Raw genomic sequence first — 15023 nt, 5'->3', positions numbered from 1 at the left:
TTAAAAACTGCACTGTGTTAAATTTATTATATGTATTAACTAATTTAATCCTCACAAAACACCCTAGGATGTAGGTACTATTTTTTTTCACCCCATTTTATAGATATATGAAATAAAAAGCTGGATTAAAGATGTTTTCTAGGGCTGATTTAAGTAAAATTAATAAACTCAGAAAATATCATTTTTTAACTGATAAAAGTTTCTTTTTATAATTTGTTTTTCCTCTTGGGGATTAATGCTACCCCATCTTGGGTTCCTTTTCCCCATCTTCTCAGATCTGCTATATACTGCTTAGCTCTCTCTTTTTTCTTTGAAGAAAGACAACCTGTATATATCTTTCTTCCAACACTCACTCATAGTCCTTTGCTCTTTTAGTCACAGGGATATCCGAAATCGGCAGGTAGAGAGTGCTTGGAGCAAATGGGAAAGGAGTAGAGAGAGCAAGAGATAAGAAGCCAAGGGAAGGGCACAGCCTGGCATGGTATGTGGAGGGTGGAAAGAATGCTTTCTTTAGGGTATGGTTTCCTAAACTATGGTCCGCAGATTAGGAAATCCATGAACTTAGAAAAGCATATGCCTTTATTTTTGCTAAAGTGTAACAGAAAATTAGCATTTTCTTTAAGTACAAATGGAGACAACAAACCAAGTATTATGAGCAGTACCTGTGATCTTGTCATCAATAGAAATCACAGATATTTTCCAAATATATTACAGTTGTTGTAGAGATCTTGAATTATTATTTATGTTAATTTACTGCCTCAAAATTACTGTGGTTATTAGGCCTGTTATTAGATCTTATTGAATACATTAATATAAAATGCATTAATATAATATAATTGAAAATTGTGGTTTAATATCATTGCTTTCCTTTGCATTCCCATGTATGTTTGCTATGCATTTGAAAACATTCTGAGAAGAGGACCATATACTTCACCAGATTGAAAAGGGTCTGTGGTTTGAAAAAAATTAAGAACTCGGCTTAATGGATATTTTCTTGACTTTCATTCTTTACTGAATGAGCCTAAAGAGGGTCCCTGAAGTGAGTCTCAAGAGCCTCACCAGTCTTATAGTTTTATTATTCTGTTTTTCCAGATACCCTGCCTCCCTTAACTTTCATGCTTCTTCAATATTGTTTTTCTTACCTAACTGGCCCTCATTCTGTTTCTTTTCATGCTTCGGTGGGTTTCTTTTACATTTCTATGGGGAGTTTATCCTTTAGCATGTCACCAGTCACCATATTTAGGCGGAGACCCCCAGATCTCCCCTAGTCCAGATTTTCCACTCCACCAGTTCCATAACTCCAGTTCCCCTAGGACACATCCACTTAGTTTTACCACTGGTATCTGGATCTGAATATATTAAAAACTAAAATTCCTTCCTAAAGTCCGCACGTTGTGCCACTTTGTCTGGACGACCATCTTGTCTGTCCCCCTGGTTTTCCAACCTTGGAATTATTTTTAAATTTAAATCAATTACTTAACAGAAAAACAACAAAACCAACCTGGCATCTTTGTGAATGGTACAGAAATCAAAAGATACAAAAGGATGCGCGGTGTAATGTTGTCTTTCTTCCACCTGGTCTCCCAGGCACTCAGTTCTCCCGCCCGGGAGGAAACCACTGTTACTAGCACTTTGAGTCATTTTGATTCCTTCTGATAGTGGCTCTATCTCAAGTCCTTCCCTGTTTGTGAGATGTGTACCCTTTCCTCTCCAGGCTCTCGTGACCTTATATCTGACTGACTTTATATGTAAGTATTTGTACGTGTATATTTTATATACATACATAAAATCTCCTCTATGGCCTTCCGGCCTCGAGTTTTCATCACGTCGCTTCCTGGATGAAGAACCTACAAGGGTGAGGGGCCGGGGTTGGGGGTGATGGAGAAGAGGATCTACAGGAGACTTAGGTAGAGGGCTCGGAGCGGCCGACCGGTGGGAAGCTCTGTCAGGATGCCTATTTCTGTCCTTCCCACCTCCGGCCTCCGTTCAGTCCTCCGATTCAAATGTCTCTCCTTTCCCAAAGCGAGACAGAGACAGAGAGATACACAGAGACAGAGACGCCGGGGCACCAGCATCCTCTCCCCCTTCTGTCCCGCCCCGCCGCTCTGACGGACATCCGCCACCAGCCAATGCCGCTCACGATGTGCTCTGCAAGGGCCAATGAGAGACAGAGGAGGGCGGAAGATTCCCCGCCCCCACTTCTAGGCTTGGTTGAGCCGTGCAGGTAGGTCCGGGGCCCGGGGAGCCGCCGTTGGCACTGGTGCCCCGGGGGGTGGGTGCCCGAGTCGGTAGGGGTGATGGTGGGGAAGGGGAGGTGGTCCCGTCCGCGGGAATCCGAGGGGGCGGCCCGGCCGGGAGGCGAGGGGCCGCAGGGCCCGTGGAGCGGGCGCCGCCGAGGGCCCTGGAAGCGGCTGGGCTGGGGGAGCGGAGACGCGTGTGTGGGGCATAGAGACCCCCGCCCCGTTCCCACTCCCAGGCCTGGGCCGCGGGGTGCCTGCCGAAGGGTCGGGGGCCTGGTGCCCGGGGGCCGGCCGGGGCCGGGCCTAGGGCCGGGGGCGCCGAGGAGAGCCCGGGGCGCAAGGCCGAGCCGAGGTGGGACGGACCGACGCGGAGGGGAAGGGAAGCTGCATCCCGCGGGCCGCCCCTCCTGAGGGCAACGGCCACGGCGCCCCTGCCCTGAGCCCACTCCCGCGGGCGCCCCCCCTCTAACAACGGGGATGGGGCAGAAGGAGTCACCCTGCTGCGGGAAGGTGAGGCGGATAGGTTTGGGACCAGGGTCCGAGGTGGGGGGAGGGGTGGGAATCGGGCTGTCCCCTTTCTCTTCTCCCCATGCCTCCTGCAGTGGGGGTCCCCGAGGGGCCCCTAAATCCTCCTGAGACTTGGGTCAAGAGTCAGACTCCTTCCCCCCCCCCCCCCAAAAAAAAAAAAAATCCGATGAGCGTTAAGGAAAGTGATGGCAAGTCTTCCAAGCCGAAGTGACAAACGTATAGCAGGAACAAATCGACACCAGAACATTTTAAAAACATTTTTCTTTAGAAGATGAGGGTATTGTAGTCTTTGATTTTTCCGAAATTTATTTTATAGAGGTGGGTGCTGTTATTTTTGTTCCTCTTCAGGCAAGCCTCCATTTTAAGCGAAGCAATAACTGGTTAAGCTGGAATTTTCATTCAGGCCTAGGATTTGAACGAGGATTCTGCGAGGGAGGTCCTTTAACCCATCCTCCTACCTCCAGGCAAACTTGCCTCCCTCCCGGGCGTCAAAATTAAGTTGTTTGGTTTGCTTTTAAAGATCTCTAGGAAAGAAGGGCCTTTTATTTGCTTGTAGCACTTCAGTCAAGCATAGGTTTTTAAGTAGAATGGGTTCTGAAACTTAATAAAATTTAGGACAATGAGAGCGATCAGAGAGATTTTCATTAAATAAAATTAAACGTGGCAAGGGTCTTTTTTTAAAAGGCCAAAGACTTCTACGATCTGAAGAGAAACCAGAGTATAAGGGTCTTTTTTAGACGGTCAGTTAACAAATCACTTTCCGTAGTGTTTATGAAGTACCCTGGATGGATAATTATTTTTCTATCTGGGATTTTTGGCTTTCTAACGATTTGATATTATCTAAAATTTTATATTATCTAAAATATGTATTACACATTGAATCCACTTCTTATGTAAAATATATTTCTCCACATATATGGATATACACATGCCCACAGTTGCTGTTTTCCAAAGAGGACTGTTTTGTACTTCTCTTTGGGATGGTGAGGCAGTAGTACTTCAAATCTCTGTCCACATAGCTTAAACTATTTACTCATTCTTCATCATTGTTTTCGTCTAAATGAAAGTCTTCTCTTTCAGATACCTTCTTGAAATAAAACATTTTTCCACCTGCTCATACTTGGTGACTGAGGGATTACTAAGACTCCCTTCTTGCTCATTTTTGAGTATTGTCTGAACTACTCCTGACACTATGAATGCTATTCGGATGCCTCTTAAGGTAAGATGTGTTATTTTTAAAATTAAAGGCCTAATTTATTTTTTAGAATTGAGAATATTCTAATTCTCAAATTTACAATTCTTTAAGCCTCTTGCCACTCAAAAACTACTATTGTGTTTGCTTCCTAGGACTGATTGGTTATTCCTTACTTTGTTTTTTTTTGTTTTTTTTTTTTTGTTTTTTTTTTTTTTTTAGTTTTATTGCTTAAGTATTACAAAGAGTATTACATATGTCTCCTTTTTCCCCCCACCCTTGACAATCCCCTGGCCTCCCCTACCCCCCAGTGTCTTATGTCCATTGTTTCCTTACTTTGTATTGCTACTTTTCTTGGTTATTGGAGTTAAAATATTAGTGAAGTTCTCAAATTAATTTGCATTACATATATATGTGTTATTTTTTTAACTTTAAGTTATGACAACCCACATAGTTGTAAAATTCTGCTCCTATCTAAGTAGGATGGATTGGCAATTCCGACATCCAGGTCCACTTCCAAACAAGTACTTTAGAGTCATAGGTACTTGGGTGTGACCCATTCTTGCCAATCTGTAGCTGATTCATGTGTTACAAAAGATGTGTCATTAACCATTTGTTTACTCTGAAACTTCATATCATATAGGATATAAGAACATTCTAAGACCAGTTGGTTTATGGATACAACTCTGTTGGAGAGTTATCATGCTGTTTCCTAGTCCTTTGTATGGGAATGAATTTACATTATTTTTCTCAACAGGTAGCACTTTGTGCCAAGTTTCACTTCACAGGATAAACCTCTTTTGGGCAGTGTGGACAGATGATCTTTTATTTTTTCAAATACATTTTTATTGATTTCAGAGAGGAAGGGAAAGGGAGAGAGAGAGAAACATCAACGATGAGAGAGAATTATTGATTGGCTGCCTCCTGCATATTCCCCACTGGGCATGTGCCCTAATGGGGACTCGAACCCTGACCTTCTGGTTCATAGGTGGATGCTCAACCATTGAGCCTCGCTGATGATCTTTAGATAAAAAAAAAACCACTCATTGATACGGTTTTTCTCTAGTCTCTTGGCTGCTTTCAGTCTCTTGTACATAGATGGCCAAAGGACACTCCATTGAGACTAAACAGAGGGGCCAAGTTTAAGACATATGTAGGGAGGAAAATGGGAGGAAGGATGGAGAGAGAAAGACAAGGAGTAATGGAAACCCTCCACCAGCTTCACCAGCTGGCATAGGTTGCCTTCCTTTGGAGCTGGATATTAGTGTAATTAGATAATTTGTTGTGTGGTAAGCTTTCCTGCAGAATTCCAAATTAATGCAGTGAATAAATCAGAGAATAATGCAATCTGTGTAAACTAAGTATTTGGACTGTTGGAAATCTTTAGGTAAATGCATACTGAGTTCTCCATATTCGTTTATGTTTCAGCTGCTATTGTTGGATACTGAGGCTTATTTTAGTGTAAAGGAAGTCAAAGTCACACAGTTTTTCCAGTCATTCTCCCTGTAGAATTGAAGCGGTTGCAAGGGGAACCCAACCAGAAGTCCTGAACCCTTAGGAATTGGAGGACTTTGTACAAGAGTATTATTTCTCTTTGGTACTGAGAATTTATCACCAGGATCTGGTGACTTTTGTTATCTTTAGGATACAAAGGACTGTCAGCAGGTACTAGTTCCCTAAAACTCAAGAAAATTTGGATCAGTATATTGGATTTTATTTTACAGTCACCTTGTTTTTTTAAAAAATATATTTTATTGATTTTTTTTTTTTTTTTACAAAGAAGAAGGGAGAGGGATAGTGAGTTAGAAACATCGATGAGCTGCCTCCTGCACACCCCCTACTGGGGATGTGCCCGCAACCAAGGTATATGCCCTTGACCAGAATCGAACCGGGACCTTCAGTCCTCAGGCCAATGCTCTATCCACTGAGCCAAACTGGTCAGGGCAGTCACCTTGGTTTTAATTAATGTATTAGGTACATAGAGTCCTGCTTTTTTTTTTAAAAAAAATATATTTTATTGATTTTTTTACAGAGAGGAAGGGAGAGGGATAGAGAGTTAGAAACATCAATGAGAGAGAAACATCGATCAGCTGCCTCCTGCACACTCCCCACTGGGGATGTGCCCGCAACCAAGGTACACGCCCTTGACTGTAATTGAACCCGGGACCCTTGAGTCCGCAGGCCGATGCTCTATCCACTGAGCCAAACCAGTGAGGGCGAGTCTTGCTTTTTAAGGTATATATGCTGTTTAAGATTTTACCTCTAAATCTCTGAACCTGGAGTGTTTAATATACAGTTGGCCCCGTTAACAACCCTTGGGGTTAGGGGCGCTGCTTCCCCCCGCCCCCGCCCCCCCCCCCCCCCCCCAGTCAAAAATAGCTAATGACTTTTGGCTCCTCCAAAACTTAACTACTCGTTGATGACAGTATTGCTGATAAAAAATAGTTGATTAACACATATTTTGTTTGTTATATGTATTATATACTTACAATTAAAGGAAGTCAGAGAAAAGAAAAATATAAGAAAAATAGTATTTATGGAAAAAAACTCTAAACAGTTTAAGCTCATATTGTTCAGGAGTCAGCTGTAGTTTCACTGTAACCCCTGAAGCTGTATCAAAGACTTCTGGCTTGGTAGAAATACAGAACGGAAGTAAGAGCTCTGTACTGTATGAGTTACCACTTGTTAACTACTTAAGAATGTAGTTATGTGGCTGCCTTAATTTTATATTCCCTGCTAGTGCAAAATCTCTTCCTAATCTAAACAAATGTTTTATTTGCTAACATTTTCCTCCTCCTTTTATTACTTAAAAAAACTTATGAATTAAGTTTGATCTGGGCAGGAGAAAAAGCACTTTTTTGGGGGGAAGAGGATAGCATTGAATTTACAGGATGGAAAATAAAAAAAGGAGGGAGAACTATTCCCTTTTTTTAGTTGTAAATATTCTTACAATGTTTCTGAGATGTATTTTCAGGTTATAATTATTTATTTCTTAAGTCAAAAAAAAAGGTAGTCTAATTAAAATGGAGCCAACATGTTCATTTTCTTTAGTTTTTATGTGATTACCTTATTTCAGCATGAACTCTAAATGCATTACCTAAACGTTAGGCCTGAGTATATGCTTATTTCCATGCTTCTAGAAAGTAGTGCCAATGTTCACCCTTTTCACAAGCCAAAGTACCAAAGGAAACCTAAGTTACAAAGGAAAATTAACTTCAAACAGCAACTCCTCAATTGAAGGCATTTTTGTTAATTAGAAGTTCCTATGGAAATTATTATTATTATTTTTTTAAGATATATTTTATTAATATTTTACAGAGAGGAAGGGAGAGAGAGAGAGAGTTAGAAACATCTATGAGAGAGAAACATCTATCAGCTGCCTCCTGCACACTCCCTACTGGGGATATGCCCGCAACCCAGGTACATGTCCCTGACCGGAATCGAACCCGCGACCCTTCAGTCCACAGGCCGACGCTCCATCCACTGAGCCAAACCGGTTTCGGCCCTATGGAAATTATTTACCGCTTTCTGTCTATATCAGGGGTCTCCAGCTTTTTTATTGGTAGCCATGGCTAAGCAATATCAATGAAGTTTGCTGTTTCTAGGTCCAGTTTTCAGGGTTAGGGTATGGGTGAGATGGGAGAGGAACAAGGAGGAGGAGAATTGGATGAGTTGGAGAAAAGAGCAAAGTGAAGATGAGGTGGAGAGAATAGATAGATGGTCTTTGGTATGTGTTACGGTGCCCCCGTCAGTTTTCTCAGTTAGCTCTGGCTGTTCTGTGTGCTAGACTGAATTATGATGAAAGCAAGTAAAAAGTATTCTTGACAAACAAAAGGACAGAATTAAAATATAATTCAATATGATATGGAAAGGTCTCCCAAGATATAGTTAGGTGATAAAAGCAAGATGCAGAACAGTGTGTATGATGTGTTACCTTTTGTGTTTTTTTGAAGAAAGAAATGCAGAAAAGAAAATTCATATTGGCTTATATATGCATTAAAAGAAACTTTAGAAGAATAAACAAGAAAATGGTGACATTGGTTACTTGTTAAGTCTAGGGACTTTGCAGGCAAAGGACATTGTGGGAAGGAGAAATCTCACTATATTATATTTTTTTATACTTTTCTGTTTGTATCAAAATAAAAAAATTAAATACAAAATTTAAAACAAAACAAAACAAAAAACCCAGTATCTCAATCCTTACATTTTTTTCTTCTCCTGTGTCTGGAAGTCAAGGAAACAGTAAGGGGCCACAACTGAGCACAAACAGCCCTTGACCAATGGCTGAAGGGGTACATGTACATGTTGTCCTGGGATCTTGAAGAATTTTGAATTTATAGATGTATATTTCTAATACTAAGTTATAAGGCCAAGCATTTAAAAATTTCACCTGCTCTTAAAGTTTAGTATAGAAATATTTTTGTTTTTTCCTTCAAGTTGGCAAATTAGATACACTATCATGGTTCTTGGTTGTAAGATACTGGGCAATTTCTTAATCTCTCTGATAGGGCCCTCCTTTGTATCCTATCTAATAAAAGAGAAAAATGGTAATTGGCGTACGACGATACCCTTTTCGTTGGCTAATCAGGGCTATATTGCAAATTAACTGCCAACAAGATGGCGGTTAATTTGCATATGTAGGCACAATGCAGGGAGGCGAAAGGGAAAGCAGGAAGAAGCCCCCTGCCACTGACAGTGATTGGAAACCCAGGGGGGAGCTAAGAGCTGGGGGGCAGGGCAAAGGCGGCCCTGGGGCTGCCTTTGCCCTGCCCCCCAGCCATGATCGGAGAATCAGGCGCCTTTTCCGCCCTGGCCAGTGATAGCAGGAAGTAGGGGTGGAGCCAGCGATGGGAGCTGGGCACGGTCGAAGCTGGCAGTCCCAGGAGCTAGGGGTCCCGTGCCTGGGCCTAAAGCGAAGCCCACGATCGCGGGGCCGCTGCAGCTGCGGGTCCCCGCTGCCTGGGCCGGACGCTTAGGCCAGAGGCGTTAGGCCTGGGCAGGGGCGGAGCCTGCAACCACGGGGAGCTGGGGGTCCCCTGCCCAGGCCTGACACCTCTGCCGGAGGCCTCAGGCCTGGTCAAGGGGCTGATCCGGTGATTGGTGTTCGGAGGGTGATGAGGGTCAACTCCTCTGGCCGAGGCATCAGGCCTGGGTTGGGGGCTGAGCCGGGGATTGGGGGGATATGATGGTCCCCTTGCCCAGGCCTGAAGCCTGGGTCAGAGGCGTCAGGCTTGGGCGGGGGGTGGAGCCAGCGATCAGAGGGAGATGGGGGTCCCCTGCCCAGGCATGATTCCTGGGCCAGAGGTCTCAGACCTGGGCGGGGGCCAGAGCCAGTGATCAGGGGGAGATGGGGGTCCCCTGTCCAAGCCTGACACCTCTGGCGGAGGCGTCAGGCCTGGGCAAGGGGCCGATCCTGCGATTGGAGGGTGATGGGGGTCAACGCCTGAGGGCTGCCAGTATGTGAGAGGGGGCAGGCTGGGCTGAGGGACACTCCCCTCCCCCCACACACCCAGTGCACGAATTTCGTGCACCGGGCCCCTAGTTGGTAATAATATTTATTTCAGAGCATTGTTGTGTATGTTATATCGGTAAAGGACTTAGTGTCTGGCTTAATGAACTATTAATAATAGTTCCTTTTAGCCTAGTGATAAGAGTCGGGGCTGTGGCTGATTTTGGGCAAGTTCCTTAATCTCTTAGAGCCTTGATGTGTCCTCATCTGTAAAAAGGGTATAATTATAATATGTGGATCCTGGGGTAAACCTGAGTTTCTTGATGCCAAGTGCTATCTAATAACACTTTGTGCTCAATAAACACTAGCTGCTTATTTTCTTCATGACACCTGCTTACCGGGGCTACTATAACAAAGTGCCACATACTGAGTGGCTTAAACAACAAAAATTTATTGCCCTTCAGATCTGGAGGCAGAAGTGTAAGGGCAGGGACATGCTCCCCCGTTAAGGTGCTAGGACAGGATCTATCCCAGTCCTCTCTTCTAGCTTCTGGTAGTCCCTTGCATAACTCTAGTCTTTACATAGAGTTCTCCCTATGTGTGTGTCTTTGTGTTAAAAAAAAATTCTCCTTTTTAAAAGGACAACAGTCATATTGGATAGGGCCCAACCTAATGACTGCATTTTAACTTTATTACCTCTGTAAAGACACTATCTCCAGCTAAGGTTACATTCTGAGGTACTGGGGGTTAGGAGTCCAAACTAACTTTTTTTTGGGGGGGGGTGGGGGGTTTCACAATTCAACCCATAGCAACATCCAGTAGCTTTGTCAGCCCCAAAGATGTCATTTATCATGGGTGGCACACCCTTAACACCTATACATAGAAAATGAAAATTTTGGTGCAAATTGGTAACATGATTTAAAGAACTAGATTATTATTATTTTTTTAAAATTTATCTTTAGTTTTGAAAGTATTACTGATGTCCCCCTCCCCCCAGTAGGTTATTTCTTTAGGTTTTTTATGCATTTAAGCTTATGTATAGATTTTTGTTATCATTGAAACTATAGATTTATATAAAATTGAAACTTTAGAAGGTAAGATTATTCTCTTTTTTTTGGTATCAAACCAATCTGATTTGAAAAATTAGGGTCAAGATTACAGTCTTACTCTCTCTCTGTCTCATCCTTTGTAGACATTGATGGAACCTTGGGATTTCCTTAATCTGTAAGAATTAGGGCCAGGTATCTATCTGTCTCTAAGGGACTTGGGAGGTAAGGATACCAGTAATATGGAATTAATACCCCTTTCCTTGTGTGAATAAAGAGACATTTTACATTAATCAGATGTCATATTTGAAAAAGCTCGAACATTTGGTTTCAAATTACATTGGGATAGGCAGTAGGGATCACCCCAGAAATAGCAAGGCCTTAAGGAGTTGCTCTGGCCTGACTGATTTGGCCAGCCCTCTACTTGTGTTCCCCTCCTGTCTGTGTTTAGGATAAAATTCAAACTTTTCAACATAGAATATAGACTCCTGATGATCTGGCTGCTGATGACCTTTCTGTTTTATTATTATTTATTATTATTATTTTAATTTATCTTTATTGTTGAAAGTATTACAGGTCTCCCCTTTTCCTCCACATCGACTCCCTCTTCCCTACACCCACCCCCCTAGGCCTTCACCCCACTATTGTCTGTGTCCATGGGTTATGCATATATGCATATAAGTTCTTTAGTTAACCTCTTCCTGCCTTGCTCTGTTCTGTTTTCATTTGTATTTTTTATTTTTTTGTTCTGTTTTTAAATCATGCCTTTCACCACTGGCCTGTATGCACCTCTCCTGAAACTTCTAGAGTTAAGACTTAAAAAAGTTATCATTTAGGTGAAAATCTTTTCAAAAGTTATTTCATGCCTGTCTGCCTTAAAGAAAGCACCCTGAGTGAAAATTTTTTTCTTCACAGTTTTTTTTTTTATTATTAAACTTATACTTTGTATTGATTACAGAGAGGAAAGGCGAAGCAGAGAGAGAAACATCAATGATGAGAGAAGCATTGATTGGCTGCCTCCTGCATGCCCCAGGCCCTCAACCCAGGCATGTGCCCTTGACCAGAATCGAACCTAGGACCCCAGGCTGGCATCTACTCACTGAGCCAAACTGGCTAGGGCCCTGAACAAAATTTTATCTTTTAGTAGCAATTCAAAGTTATCAAAGATCCTCACTATGCCCATCAGTTATTGTATTGTGTGGAAATATAATGTGTCTTTGGAGACCATAGAATGTATTGTATTAGTGGATTAGTATGTGCATCCTATATAATAAAAGGGTAATATGCAAATTGACCGAACGGCAGAATGACCTGTCGCTATGATGTGCACTGACTACCAGGGGGCAGATGCTTAACACAGGAGCTGCCCCCTGGTGGTCAGTGCGTGGGAGTGCCGCTCAGCCAGAAGCCCAGAAGCTGGACTCATGGCTGGCGAGCGCAGTGGCCGTGGCAGGAGCCTCTCCCACCTCTGCTGCAGTGCTAAGGATGTCCAAATGCCTGCTTAGGCCCACTCCCCACAGATAGGCTGATACTCTCCTTGTTCTTTTCTCTGTTTTAATGCTTTCTTTCTGATAGGCTAGAATACCAGCAAATAAAACTTGTATAAATTATTTGCCAAAGAAGAGTAAATAGATCTTTAATGATGGTTAGAGGGACTTTTCTGTGGATAAAATACATGAAGAATGACAGGTTTTTGGCAGCCCGATGCAAAATGATATGGTTTTGCCTATGTGCATTTTATGGATGGGAAGGGTTCATTGCTTTGCTCAGATTTTTTTTTTTAATTTTATTGATTTCAGAGAGGAAAGGAGAGGGGGAGAGATATAGAAACATCAATGATGAGAGAGAATCATTAATTGGCCGCCTCCTGCACAACCCCTTCTGGGGATCGAGCCTAGAACCCTGGGATGTGCCCTTGACTGGAGTCGAACCTGGGACCTCTCAGTCCGCAGGCCGACGCTCTATCCACTGAGCCAAATAGGGCCTTGCCCTAACCCGTTTGGCTCAGTGGATAGAGCGTCGGCCTGCGGACTGAGAGGTCCCAGGTTTGAGTCCGGTCAAGGGCATGTACCTTAGTTGCGGGCACATCCCCAGTGGGAGGTGTGCAGGAGGCAGCTGGTCGATGTTTCTCTCCCATCGATATTTCTAACTCTCTATCCCTCTCCCTTCCTCTCCGTAAAAAATCAATAAAATATATATATATAAAAAAAACCAAATAGGGCCTTTACTAAGATTTTTACAGTGGTTTGAGACTGCTCTAGATATGTACATGTTATAAAATTGCTTTGTCAGTTCTCAGATTTTTTCTCCTATTTTTCCATCCTGGAGTGAAGGGGTTTATAGTATTAGGTAATTTTGTTAGAACTGTGTGAAGAAAGACCATTTCACTAGTCCTGAGACAGTGCTGACCAGGCTGAGGCAGAGTACAATTGGTAGGGCTGGAGTGAGGAAGGGAAGTTAGGTAGTTGGCCAGAGAGCAGCTCTGGGCATTATTGGCTGGTTTGCTCCAGAGGACAAAGGGACTAGCCATAGTAAGTTCTGGAAGCTCAGGGAATACATATTTAGGTACTTGATTTGAAGAAATTAAAAATATTATCTTTTTTAAAAATTATCTTTTTATTTTGAACCTAGTGATTTTAGTTTTTGCTAGTCTTTCTTTTTTTTTAGAAATCATCTTGTGAAATGTTTGCAATCTAGAACATACTTGAATGAGTGAGACTTGAATAAATCAGATGAAGTGAAAACAGGAGTAAAATAATTCAATAAAAAATATAAATTAAGGTTGTAACTCTAAAAGCATCTTACTATGGGGGCTTCTTCAGAACTTAAACACCTGCCTTGATTGTAAAGGACCTGCCCTCCCCCAATGTCTTTCTGTCTAAGGTCATAGAGCAAACACAGCCTTATCAGGAGGACTGTCTTCTGGGGCCTATCCCTGTCCTTGCTTTTGTCTCTTCCTATATTAGGCCCACCTTGGTCTTTTGAGGTATTTTCTTCCTCCTTGTAGGCATCTCTGGCAGACAGTTGTTTCTTCCCAACCAGTTTCAACCTCTCATTCCCTGTTGGCTCTTGTCCCTCAACTTATAAACACACTCTAGTCTTTCTCACTTTTAGGAATACAAAACCCTTAAACCACATCCCTCAGTCCCCATCTAGCTTCTACCCATGTGTTCCACTGAAATTGCCCTTACAGAGTTATCCCTGTTGCCCAAGGTAAGAGGATCCCTTTCTGTTATTATCTTGTGAGGCCTCCTTATATTTCTTTTCATTTCTTTTTTTAAAAAAATATTTTTTTTTATTGATTTCAGAGAGGAAAGGAGAGGAAGAGAGAGAGAGGATCATCAGTGATAAGAGAGACTCATTGATCAGCTGCCTCCTGCATGTGTCCTGACTGGGAATCGAACTGTGACCTTCTGGTTCATAGGTCCATACTCAACTACTGAGCCACACCAGTAGGGCAGGCCTCCTTGTATTTCTGACACTGTGGACCATTCCCTCTGGCTGTGGTGGTGGTCCCTTCTGGTCTCTTTCTTGTCTTAATTTCTGAGAGGCATTGTAGAAGAATGAGACGGAACATGGAATTTGGAGCCAGGCTCCTAGATTCAAATTTCAGCTCCTCCACTTATTGTGTATATCTTGAAAAAGTAATTTAACCTCTCTGTGCCTCAGTTACCTCATCTGAAAAATGGGAAAAATAATAAGATAATATAATAACACCTACCTCACAGGACTGTTGTGAGGAGGAAATGAGTTAGTACATCGGTCACCAACCTTTCGAACCTCACGAACCACCAGTGGTCCACGGACCACCAGTTGGTGACCGCTGAGTTAGTACATGAAAAGCACATGGAAGAGTACCTGGCTCACAGTAAAGTATAAATGTTGTGAGTGCTGCTCTTTTTATCATTTTTGTCATTTCTGACTTTCTCAGTTTTCTTGGCAGTCTTTTTCTCTTTCACATCAGTGTTTGCCTTACTTTGGCTCTCTCCCCCTACCCTGTCCAGTTCCTGGGGGACATCTTAGACATGTTGTGTCTCATTCGCCACCCATACACTGATCATTTGCAAATGAATTTTTTCCAGCTCCAGTCCCATACACACAGCTGTCTCCTGGACATCTACGTGTGGATGTCCTTTGTTCATTTCAAAATGACCTTAAAGTTCAACCTCTTCCTATCTTCATATCCCAGTGAGTGGTACCATCACCCATCTAGTCATTTAATTCCTTCTTATGGCATAGTAGTCGCCATGTTCTTGAGATCCTAGCTCATAATGTTTCCCTAGTCATCTACACTTCTCCCTTCTGAGTTTAGACCTGGTCACCCTTTGCCTGCATGACCTGCAATCACCTTTTGATCATTCTCCTTGACTGCCTTCCAAGTTGCTGTCATTGTAAAATGTAGATCTCATCATATGATTATGTACCTCCTCCCCCGCAGCTTACCTGGCTTTTGAGGTAAATGTCAGATGCTTTTGCCAAAGCACCCAGGCCTTGCCAGATATCTCTACTCCTGCCTGAGCACTCTGTACTCAGCAGTGCTGAATTGCTTGAAGTTTCTTTTGTGCACC

General features: G+C 42.8%; 1 protein-coding gene across 2 annotated transcripts in view; it reads left to right on the top strand.

Annotated features, from left to right (window-relative positions):
- Positions 1 to 2145: 2145 nt before the first annotated feature.
- The window catches only part of KANSL1 (KAT8 regulatory NSL complex subunit 1), a 168794-nt gene continuing 155916 nt past the window's right edge, over positions 2146 to 15023 (top strand). Inside the window, exons 1-2 of one of the 2 annotated variants that reach the window (XM_059669843.1) lie at positions 2146 to 2224; positions 3849 to 3987. The gene's annotated coding sequence lies outside the window, so the exon portion shown is untranslated. Of the gene's footprint in view, positions 2225 to 2337; positions 2751 to 3848; positions 3988 to 15023 lie in introns of those variants that run through there. The other variant, XM_059669844.1, reaches the window with a different exon arrangement.

Source organism: Myotis daubentonii, chromosome 16 (assembly GCF_963259705.1).
Source record: "Myotis daubentonii chromosome 16, mMyoDau2.1, whole genome shotgun sequence".
NCBI classification, from domain to species: domain Eukaryota; kingdom Metazoa; phylum Chordata; class Mammalia; order Chiroptera; family Vespertilionidae; genus Myotis; species Myotis daubentonii.
The sequence above is the reverse complement of the archived record's forward strand: the minus strand, read 5'-3'. Positions and strand labels throughout refer to the sequence as shown.